The sequence below is a fragment of the Pleurodeles waltl genome, unplaced genomic scaffold (genome assembly GCF_031143425.1).
Source record: "Pleurodeles waltl isolate 20211129_DDA unplaced genomic scaffold, aPleWal1.hap1.20221129 scaffold_74, whole genome shotgun sequence".
NCBI classification, from domain to species: Eukaryota; Metazoa; Chordata; class Amphibia; order Caudata; family Salamandridae; genus Pleurodeles; species Pleurodeles waltl.
In genome coordinates, this window is record NW_027150395.1 from 2,628,199 (window position 1) to 2,639,807 (window position 11,609).

An 11,609-nucleotide genomic window follows, 5' to 3' on the forward strand; every position below is an offset into this window, starting at 1 on the left:
GCCCCACAAGTCACCCCATCTTGGATTCCCCTAGGTCTCTAGTTTTAAAAAATGCACAGGTTTGGTAGGTTTCCCTAGGTGCCGGCTGAGCTAGAGGCCAAAATCTACAGGTAGGCACTTTGCAAAAAAGACTTCTGTTTTACCTCAAAAAATGTGATGTGTCCACGTTGCGTTTTGGAGCATTTCCTGTCTCGGGCGCTATGCCTACCCACACAAGTGAGGTATCATTTTTATCGGGAGACTTGGGGGAACACTGGGTGGAAGGAAATTTGTGGCTCCTCTCAGATTCCAGAACTTTCTGTCACCAAAATTTGAGGAAAATGTGTTTTTTAGCCAAAGTTTGAGGTTTGCAAAGGATTCCGGGTAACAGAACCTGGTCAGAGCCCCACAAGTCACCCCATCTTGGATTCCCCTAGGTCTCTAGTTTTCAAAAATGCACAGGTTTGGTAGGTTTCCCTAGGTGCCGGCTGAGCTAGAGGCCAAAATCAAAAGGTAGGCACTTTGCAAAAAACACCTCTGTTTTCTTTAAAAAAATATGATGTTTCCACGTTGCGTTTTGGAGCATTTGCTGTCCCGGGCGCTATGCCTACCCACACAAGTGAGGTATCATTTTTATCGGGAGACTTGGGGGAATGCTGGGTGAAAGAAAATGTGTGGCTCCTCTCAGATTCCAGAACTTTCTGTCACCAAAATGTGAGGAAAACGTGTTTTTTTAGCCAAATTTTGAGGTTTGCAAAGGATTCTGGGTAACAGAACCTGGTCAGAGCCCCACAAGTCACCCCTTCTTGGATTCCCCTAGGTCTCTAGTTTTCAGAAATGCACAGGTTTGGTAGGTTTCCCTAGGTGCCGGCTGAGCTAGAGGCCAAAATCTAAAGGTAGGCACTTTGCAAAAAGCACCTCTGTTTTGTTTAAAAAAATATGATGTTTCCACGTTGCGTTTTGGAGCATTTCCTGTCCCGGGCGCTATGCCTACCCACACAAGTGAGGTATCATTTTTATCGGGAGACTTGGGGGAACCCTGGGTGGAAGGAAATATGTGGCTCCTCTCAGATTCCAGAACTTTCTGTCACCGAAATGTGAGAAAAACGTGTTTTATTTGCCAAATTTTTAGATTTGCAAAGGATTCTGGGTAACAGAACCTGGTCAAAGCCCCACAAGTCACCCCATCTTGGATTCCCCTAGGTCTCTAGTTTTCAAAAATGCACAGCTTTGGTAGGTTTCCGTAGGGGCCGGCTGAGCTAGAGGCCAAAACCTACAGGTAGGCACTTTGCAAAAACCACTTCTGTTTTACCTCAAAAAATGTGATGTGTCCACGTTGCGTTTTGGAGCATTTCCTGTCGCGGGCGCTAGGCCTACCCACACAAGTGAGGTATCATTTTTATCGGGACACTTGGGGGAACACTGGGTGGAAGGAAATTTGTGGCTCCTCTCACATTCCAGAACTTTCTGTCACCAAAATTTGAGGAAAATGTGTTTTTTTAGCCAAAGTTTGAGGTTTGCAAAGGATTCTGGGTAACAGAACCTGGTCAGAGCCCCACAAGGTCACCCCATCTTGGATTCCCCTAGGTCTCTAGTTTTCAAAAATGCCCAGGTTTGGTAGGTTTCCCTAGGTGCCGGCTGAGCTAGAGGCCAAAATCTAAAGGTAGACACTGTGCAAAAAACACCTCTGTTTTCTTTCAAAAAATTTGATGTGTCCACGTTGTGTTTTGGAGCATTTCCTGTCGCGGGCGCTAGGCCTACCCACACAAGTGAGGTATCATTTTTATCGGGAGACTTGGGGGAATGCTGGGTGGAAGGAAATGTGTGGCTCCTCTCAGATTCCAGAACTTTCTGTCACCAAAATTTGAGGAAAATTTGTTTTTTTAGCCAAAGTTTGAGGTTTGCAAAGGATTCTGGGTAACAGAACCTGGTCAGAGCCCCACAAGTCGCCCCATCTTGGATTCCCCTAGGTCTCTAGTTTTCAAAAATGCACAGCTTTGGTAGGTTTCCCTAGGTGCCGGCTGAGCTAGAGGCCAAAATCTAAAGGTAGGCACTTTGCAAAAAACCCCTCTGTTTACTTTCAAAAAATTTGATGTGTCTATGTTGGGTTTTGGAGCATTTCCTGTCGCGGGCGCTAGGCCTACCCACACAAGTGAGGTATCATTTTTATCGGGAGACTTGGGGGAACGCTGGGTGGAAGGAAATGTGTGGCTCCTCTCAGATTCCAGAACTTTCTGTCACCAAAATTTGAGGAAAATGTGTTTTTTTAGCCAAAGTTTGAGGTTTGCAAAGGATTCTGGGTAACAGAACCTGGTCAGAGCCCCACAAGTCGCCCCATCTTGGATTCCCCTAGGTCTCTAGTTTTCAAAAATGCACAGCTTTGGTAGGTTTCCGTAGGTGCCGGCTGAGCTAGAGGTCAAAATCTAAAGGTAGACACTTTGCAAAAAACACCTCTGTTTTCTTTCAAAAAATTTGATGTGTCCACGTTGTGTTTTGGAGCATTTCCTGTCGCGGGCGCTAGGCCTACCCACACAAGTGAGGTATCATTTTTATCGGGAGACTTGGGGGAACGCTGAGTGGAAGGAAATGTGTGGCTCCTCTCAGATTCCAGAACTTTCTGTCACCAAAATTTGAGGAAAATGTGTTTTTTTAGCCAAAGTTTGAGGTTTGCAAAGGATTCTGGGTAACAGAACCTGGTCAGAGCCCCACAAGTCGCCCCATCTTGGATTCCCCTAGGTCTCTAGTTTTCAAAAATGCACAGCTTTGGTAGGTTTCCGTAGGTGCCGGCTGAGCTAGAGGCCAAAATCTAAAGGTAGACACTTTGCAAAAAACACCTCTGTTTTCTTTCAAAAAATTTGATGTGTCCACGTTGTGTTTTGGAGCATTTCCTGTTGCGGGCGCTAGGCCTACCCACACAAGTGAGGTATCATTTTTATCGGGAGACTTGGGGGAATGCTGGGTGGAAGGAAATGTGTGGCTCCTCTCAGATTCCAGAACTTTCTGTCACCAAAATTTGAGGAAAATTTGTTTTTTTAGCCAAAGTTTGAGGTTTGCAAAGGATTCTGGGTAACAGAACCTGGTCATAGCCCCACAAGTCGCCCCATCTTGGATTCCCCTAGGTCTCTAGTTTTCAAAAATGCACAGCTTTGGTAGGTTTCCCTAGGTGCCGGCTGAGCTAGAGGCCAAAATCTAAAGGTAGGCACTTTGCAAAAAACCCCTCTGTTTACTTTCAAAAAATTTGATGTGTCTATGTTGGGTTTTGGAGCATTTCCTGTCGCGGGCGCTAGGCCTACCCACACAAGTGAGGTATCATTTTTATCGGGAGACTTGGGGGAACGCTGGGTGGAAGGAAATGTGTGGCTCCTCTCAGATTCCAGAACTTTCTGTCACCAAAATTTGAGGAAAATGTGTTTTTTTAGCCAAAGTTTGAGGTTTGCAAAGGATTCTGGGTAACAGAACCTGGTCAGAGCCCCACAAGTCGCCCCATCTTGGATTCCCCTAGGTCTCTAGTTTTCAAAAATGCACAGCTTTGGTAGGTTTCCGTAGGTGCCGGCTGAGCTAGAGGCCAAAATCTAAAGGTAGACACTTTGCAAAAAACACCTCTGTTTTCTTTCAAAAAATTTGATGTGTCCACGTTGTGTTTTGGAGCATTTCCTGTCGCGGGCGCTAGGCCTACCCACACAAGTGAGGTATCATTTTTATCGGGAGACTTGGGGGAATGCTGGGTGGAAGGAAATGTGTGGCTCCTCTCAGATTCCAGAACTTTCTGTCACCAAAATTTGAGGAAAATGTGTTTTTTTAGCCAAAGTTTGAGGTTTGCAAAGGATTCTGGGTAACAGAACCTGGTCAGAGCCCCACAAGTCGCCCCATCTTGGATTCCCCTAGGTCTCTAGTTTTCAAAAATGCACAGCTTTGGTAGGTTTCCGTAGGTGCCGGCTGAGCTAGAGGCCAAAATCTAAAGGTAGACACTTTGCAAAAAACACCTCTGTTTTCTTTCAAAAAATTTGATGTGTCCACGTTGTGTTTTGGAGCATTTCCTGTCGCGGGCGCTAGGCCTACCCACACAAGTGAGGTATCATTTTTATCGGGAGACTTGGGGGAACGCTGAGTGGAAGGAAATGTGTGGCTCCTCTCAGATTCCAGAACTTTCTGTCACCAAAATTTGAGGAAAATGTGTTTTTTTAGCCAAAGTTTGAGGTTTGCAAAGGATTCTGGGTAACAGAACCTGGTCAGAGCCCCACAAGTCGCCCCATCTTGGATTCCCCTAGGTCTCTAGTTTTCAAAAATGCACAGCTTTGGTAGGTTTCCGTAGGTGCCGGCTGAGCTAGAGGCCAAAATCTAAAGGTAGACACTTTGCAAAAAACACCTCTGTTTTCTTTCAAAAAATTTGATGTGTCCACGTTGTGTTTTGGAGCATTTCCTGTCGCGGGCGCTAGGCCTACCCACACAAGTGAGGTATCATTTTTATCGGGAGACTTGGGGGAACGCTGGGTGGAAGGAAATGTGTGGCTCCTCTCAGATTCCAGAACTTTCTGTCACCAAAATTTGAGGAAAATGTGTTTTTTTAGCCAAAGTTTGAGGTTTGCAAAGGATTCTTTGTAACAGAACCTGGTCAGAGCCCCACAAGTCACCCCATCTTGGGTTCCCCTACGTCTCTAGTTTTAAAAAATGCACAGGTTTAGTAGGTTTCCCTAGGTGCCGGCTGAGCTAGAGGCCAAAATCTACAGGTAGGCACTTTGCAAAAAACACTTCTGTTTTACCTCAAAAAATGTGATGTGTCCACGTTGCGTTTTGGAGCATTTCCTGTCGCGGGCGCTAGGCCTACCCACACAAGTGAGGTATCATTTTTATCGGGAGACTTGGGGGAACAATGGGTGGAAGGAAATTTGTGGCTCCTCTCAGATTCCAGAACTTTCTGTCACCAAAAATTGAGGAAAATGTGTTTTTTTAGCCAAAGTTTGATGTTTGCAAAGGATTCTGGGAAACAGAACCTAGTCAGAGCCCCACAAGTCACCCCATCTTGGATTCCCCTAGGTCTCTAGTTTTCAAAAATGCACAGCTTTGGTAGGTTTCCGAAGGGGCCGGCTGAGCTAGAGGCCAAAATCTACAGGTAGGCACTTTGCAAAAAACACTTCTGTTTTACCTCAAAAAATGTGATGTGTCCACGTTGCGTTTTGGAGCATTTCCTGTCGCGGGCGCTAGGCCTACCCACACAAGTGAGGTATCATTTTTATCGGGAGACTTGGGGGAACACTGGGTGGAAGGAAATTTGTGGCTCCTCTCACATTCCAGAACTTTCTGTCACCAAAATTTGAGGAAAATGTGTTTTTTTAGCCAAAGTTTGAGGTTTGCAAAGGATTCTGGGTAACAGAACCTGGTCAGAGCCCCACAAAGTCACCCCATCTTGGATTCCCCTAGGTCTCTAGTTTTCAAAAATGCCCAGGTTTGGTAGGTTTCCCTAGGTGCCGGCTGAGCTAGAGGCCAAAATCTAAAGGTAGGCACTTTGCAAAAAACACCTCTGTTTACTTTAAAAAAAGTTGATGTGTCCATGTTGCGTTTTGGAGCATTTCCTGTCGCGGGCGCTAGGCCTACCCACACAAGTGAGGTATCATTTATATCGGGAGACTTGGGGGAACGCTGGGTGGAAGGAAATGTGTGGCTCCTCTCAGATTCCAGAACTTTCTGTCACCAAAATGTGAGGAAAATTTGTTTTTTTAGCCAAAGTTTGAGGTTTGCAAAGGATTCTGGGTAACAGAACCTGGTCAGAGCCCCACAAGTCACCCCATCTTGGATTCCCCTAGGTCTCTAGTTTTCAAAAATGCACAGGTTTGGTAGGTTTCCCTAGGTGCCGGCTGAGCTAGAGGCCAAAATCTAAAGGTAGGCACTTTGCAAAAAACACCTCTGTTTACTTTCAAAAAATTTGATGTGTCCATGTTGCGTTATGGAGCATTTCCTGTCGCGGGTGCTAGGCCTACCCACACAAGTGAGGTATCATTTTTATCGGGAGACTTGGGGGAACGCTGGGTGGAAGGAAATGTGTGGCTCCTCTCAGATTCCAGAACTTTCTGTCACCAAAATTTGAGGAAAATGTGTTTTTTTAGCCAAAGTTTGAGGTTTGCAAAGGATTCTGGGTAACAGAACCTGGTCAGAGCCCCACAAGTCGCCCCATCTTGGATTCCCCTAGGTCTCTAGTTTTCAAAAATGCACAGCTTTGGTAGGTTTCCGTAGGTGCCGGCTGAGCTAGAGGCCAAAATCTACAGGTAGGCACTTTGCAAAAAACACTTCTGTTTTACCTCAAAAAATGTGATGTGTCCACGTTGCGTTTTGGAGCATTTCCTGTCGCGGGCGCTAGGCCTACCCACACAAGTGAGGTATCATTTTTATCGGGAGACTTGGGGGAACAATGGGTGGAAGGAAATTTGTGGCTCCTCTCAGATTCCAGAACTTTCTGTCACCAAAAATTGAGGAAAATGTGTTTTTTTAGCCAAAGTTTGAGGTTTGCAAAGGATTCTGGGAAACAGAACCTAGTCAGAGCCCCACAAGTCACCCCATCTTGGATTCCCCTAGGTCTCTAGTTTTCAAAAATGCACAGCTTTGGTAGGTTTCCGTAGGGGCCGGCTGACCTAGAGGCCAAAATCTACAGGTAGGCACTTTGCAAAAAACACTTCTGTTTTACCTCAAAAAATGTGATGTGTCCACGTTGCGTTTTGGAGCATTTCCTGTCGCGGGCGCTAGGCCTACCCACACAAGTGAGGTATCATTTTTATCTGGAGACTTGGGGGAACACTGGGTGGAAGGAAATTTGTGGCTCCTCTCACATTCCAGAACTTTCTGTCACCAAAATTTGAGGAAAATGTGTTTTTTTAGCCAAAGTTTGAGGTTTGCAAAGGATTCTGGGTAACAGAACCTGGTCAGAGCCCCACAAAGTCACCCCATCTTGGATTCCCCTAGGTCTCTAGTTTTCAAAAATGCCCAGGTTTGGTAGGTTTCCCTAGGTGCCGGCTGAGCTAGAGGCCAAAATCTAAAGGTAGGCACTTTGCAAAAAACACCTCTGTTTACTTTAAAAAAATTTGATGTGTCCATGTTGCGTTTTGGAGCATTTCCTGTCGCGGGCGCTAGGCCTACCCACACAAGTGAGGTATCATTTATATCGGGAGACTTGGGGGAACGCTGGGTGGAAGGAAATGTGTGGCTCCTCTCAGATTCCAGAACTTTCTGTCACCAAAATGTGAGGAAAATTTGTTTTTTTAGCCAAAGTTTGAGGTTTGCAAAGGATTCTGGGTAACAGAACCTGGTCAGAGCCCCACAAGTCACCCCATCTTGGATTCCCCTAGGTCTCTAGTTTTCAAAAATGCACAGGTTTGGTAGGTTTCCCTAGGTGCCGGCTGAGCTAGAGGCCAAAATCTAAAGGTAGGCACTTTTCAAAAAACACCTCTGTTTACTTTCAAAAAATTTGATGTGTCCATGTTGCGTTTTGGAGCATTTCCTGTCGCGGGTGCTAGGCCTACCCACACAAGTGAGGTATCATTTTTATCGGGAGACTTGGGGGAACGCTGGGTGGAAGGAAATGTGTGGCTCCTCTCAGATTCCAGAACTTTCTGTCACCAAAATTTGAGGAAAATGTGTTTTTTTAGCCAAAGTTTGAGGTTTGCAAAGGATTCTGGGTAACAGAACCTGGTCAGAGCCCCACAAAGTCACCCCATCTTGGATTCCCCTAGGTCTCTAGTTTTCAAAAATGCCCAGGTTTGGTAGGTTTCCCTAGGTGCCGGCTGAGCTAGAGGCCAAAATCTAAAGGTAGGCACTTTGCAAAAAACACCTCTGTTTACTTTAAAAAAAGTTGATGTGTCCATGTTGCGTTTTGGAGCATTTCCTGTCGCGGGCGCTAGGCCTACCCACACAAGTGAGGTATCATTTATATCGGGAGACTTGGGGGAATGCTGGGTGGAAGGAAATGTGTGGCTCCTCTCAGATTCCAGAACTTTCTGTCACCAAAATGTGAGGAAAATTTGTTTTTTTAGCCAAAGTTTGAGGTTTGCAAAGGATTCTGGGTAACAGAACCTGGTCAGAGCCCCACAAGTCACCCCATCTTGGATTCCCCTAGGTCTCTAGTTTTCAAAAATGCACAGGTTTGGTAGGTTTCCCTAGGTGCCGGCTGAGCTAGAGGCCAAAATCTAAAGGTAGGCACTTTGCAAAAAATACCTCTGTTTACTTTCAAAAAATTTGATGTGTCCATGTTGCGTTATGGAGCATTTCCTGTCGCGGGTGCTAGGCCTACCCACACAAGTGAGGTATCATTTTTATCGGGAGACTTGGGGGAACGCTGGGTGGAAGGAAATGTGTGGCTCCTCTCAGATTCCAGAACTTTCTGTCACCAAAATTTGAGGAAAATGTGTTTTTTTAGCCAAAGTTTGAGGTTTGCAAAGGATTCTGGGTAACAGAACCTGGTCAGAGCCCCACAAGTCGCCCCATCTTGGATTCCCCTAGGTCTCTAGTTTTCAAAAATGCACAGCTTTGGTAGGTTTCCGTAGGTGCCGGCTGAGCTAGAGGCCAAAATCTACAGGTAGGCACTTTGCAAAAAACACTTCTGTTTTACCTCAAAAAATGTGATGTGTCCACGTTGCGTTTTGGAGCATTTCCTGTCGCGGGCGCTAGGCCTACCCACACAAGTGAGGTATCATTTTTATCGGGAGACTTGGGGGAACAATGGGTGGAAGGAAATTTGTGGCTCCTCTCAGATTCCAGAACTTTCTGTCACCAAAAATTGAGGAAAATGTGTTTTTTTAGCCAAAGTTTGAGGTTTGCAAAGGATTCTGGGAAACAGAACCTAGTCAGAGCCCCACAAGTCACCCCTTCTTGGATTCCCCTAGGTCTCTAGTTTTCAAAAATGCACAGCTTTGGTAGGTTTCCGTAGGGGCCGGCTGACCTAGAGGCCAAAATCTACAGGTAGGCACTTTGCAAAAAACACTTCTGTTTTACCTCAAAAAATGTGATGTGTCCACGTTGCGTTTTGGAGCATTTCCTGTCGCGGGCGCTAGGCCTACCCACACAAGTGAGGTATCATTTTTATCGGGAGACTTGGGGGAACACTGGGTGGAAGGAAATTTGTGGCTCCTCTCACATTCCAGAACTTTCTGTCACCAAAATTTGAGGAAAATGTGTTTTTTTAGCCAAAGTTTGAGGTTTGCAAAGGATTCTGGGTAACAGAACCTGGTCAGAGCCCCACAAAGTCACCCCATCTTGGATTCCCCTAGGTCTCTAGTTTTCAAAAATGCCCAGGTTTGGTAGGTTTCCCTAGGTGCCGGCTGAGCTAGAGGCCAAAATCTAAAGGTAGGCACTTTGCAAAAAACACCTCTGTTTACTTTAAAAAAATTTGATGTGTCCATGTTGCGTTTTGGAGCATTTCCTGTCGCGGGCGCTAGGCCTACCCACACAAGTGAGGTATCATTTATATCGGGAGACTTGGGGGAACGCTGGGTGGAAGGAAATGTGTGGCTCCTCTCAGATTCCAGAACTTTCTGTCACCAAAATGTGAGGAAAATTTGTTTTTTTAGCCAAAGTTTGAGGTTTGCAAAGGATTCTGGGTAACAGAACCTGGTCAGAGCCCCACAAGTCACCCCATCTTGGATTCCCCTAGGTCTCTAGTTTTCAAAAATGCACAGGTTTGGTAGGTTTCCCTAGGTGCCGGCTGAGCTAGAGGCCAAAATCTAAAGGTAGGCACTTTTCAAAAAACACCTCTGTTTACTTTCAAAAAATTTGATGTGTCCATGTTGCGTTTTGGAGCATTTCCTGTCGCGGGTGCTAGGCCTACCCACACAAGTGAGGTATCATTTTTATCGGGAGACTTGGGGGAACGCTGGGTGGAAGGAAATGTGTGGCTCCTCTCAGATTCCAGAACTTTCTGTCACCAAAATTTGAGGAAAATGTGTTTTTTTAGCCAAAGTTTGAGGTTTGCAAAGGATTCTGGGTAACAGAACCTGGTCAGAGCCCCACAAGTCGCCCCATCTTGGATTCCCCTAGGTCTCTAGTTTTCAAAAATGCACAGCTTTGGTAGGTTTCCGTAGGTGCCGGCTGAGCTAGAGGCCAAAATCTAAAGGTAGACACTTTGCAAAAAACACCTCTGTTTTCTTTCAAAAAATTTGATGTGTCCACGTTGTGTTTTGGAGCATTTCCTGTCGCGGGCGCTAGGCCTACCCACACAAGTGAGGTATCATTTTTATCGGGAGACTTGGGGGAACGCTGGGTGGAAGGAAATGTGTGGCTCCTCTCAGATTCCAGAACTTTCTGTCACCAAAATTTGAGGAAAATGTGTTTTTTTAGCCAAAGTTTGAGGTTTGCAAAGGATTCTGGGTAACAGAACCTGGTCAGAGCCCCACAAGTCGCCCCATCTTGGATTCCCCTAGGTCTCTAGTTTTCAAAAATGCACAGCTTTGGTACGTTTCCCTAGGTGCCGGCTGAGCTAGAGGCCAAAATCTAAAGGTAGGCACTTTGCAAAAAAACCCTCTGTTTACTTTCAAAAAATTTGATGTGTCTATGTTGGGTTTTGGAGCATTTCCTGTCGCGGGCGCTAGGCCTACCCACACAAGTGAGGTATCATTTTTATCGGGAGACTTTGTGGAACGCTGGGTGGAAGGAAATGTGTGGCTCCTCTCAGATTCCAGAACTTTCTGTCACCAAAATTTGAGGAAAATGTGTTTTTTTAGCCAAAGTTTGAGGTTTGCAAAGGATTCTGGGTAACATAACCTGGTCAGAGGCCCACAAGTCACCCCATCTTGGATTCCCCTAGGTCTCTAGTTTTAAAAAATGCACAGGTTTGGTAGGTTTCCCTAGGTGCCGGCTGAGCTAGAGGCCAAAATCTACAGGTAGGCACTTTGCAAAAAAGACTTCTGTTTTACCTCAAAAAATGTGATGTGTCCACGTTGCGTTTTGGAGCATTTCCTGTCTCGGGCGCTATGCCTACCCACACAAGTGAGGTATCATTTTTATCGGGAGACTTGGGGGAACACTGGGTGGAAGGAAATTTGTAGCTCCTCTCAGATTCCAGAACTTTCTGTCACCAAAATTTGAGGAAAATGTGTTTTTTAGCCAAAGTTTGAGGTTTGCAAAGGATTCTGGGTAACAGAACCTAGTCAGAGCCCCACAAGTCACCCCATCTTGGATTCCCCTAGGTCTCTAGATTTAAAAAATGCACAGGTTTGGTAGGTTTCCCTAGGTGCCGGCTGAGCTAGAGGCCAAAATCAAAAGGTAGGCACTTTGCAAAAAACACCTCTGTTTTCTTTAAAAAAATATGATGTTTCCACGTTGCGTTTTGGAGCATTTGCTGTCCCGGGCGCTATGCCTACCCACACAAGTGAGGTATCATTTTTATCGGGAGACTTGGGGGAACGCTGGGTGGAAGAAAATGTGTGGCTCCTCTCAGATTCCAGAACTTTCTGTCACCAAAATGTGAGGAAAACGTGTTCTTTTAGCCAAATTTTAAAGTTTGCAAAGGATTCTGGGTAACAGAACCTGGTCAAAGCCCCACAAGTCACCCCATCTTGGATTCCCCTAGGTCTCTAGTTTTCAAAAATGCACAGCTTTGGTAGGTTTCCGTAGGGGCCGGCTGAGCTAGAGGCCAAAATCTACAGGTAGGC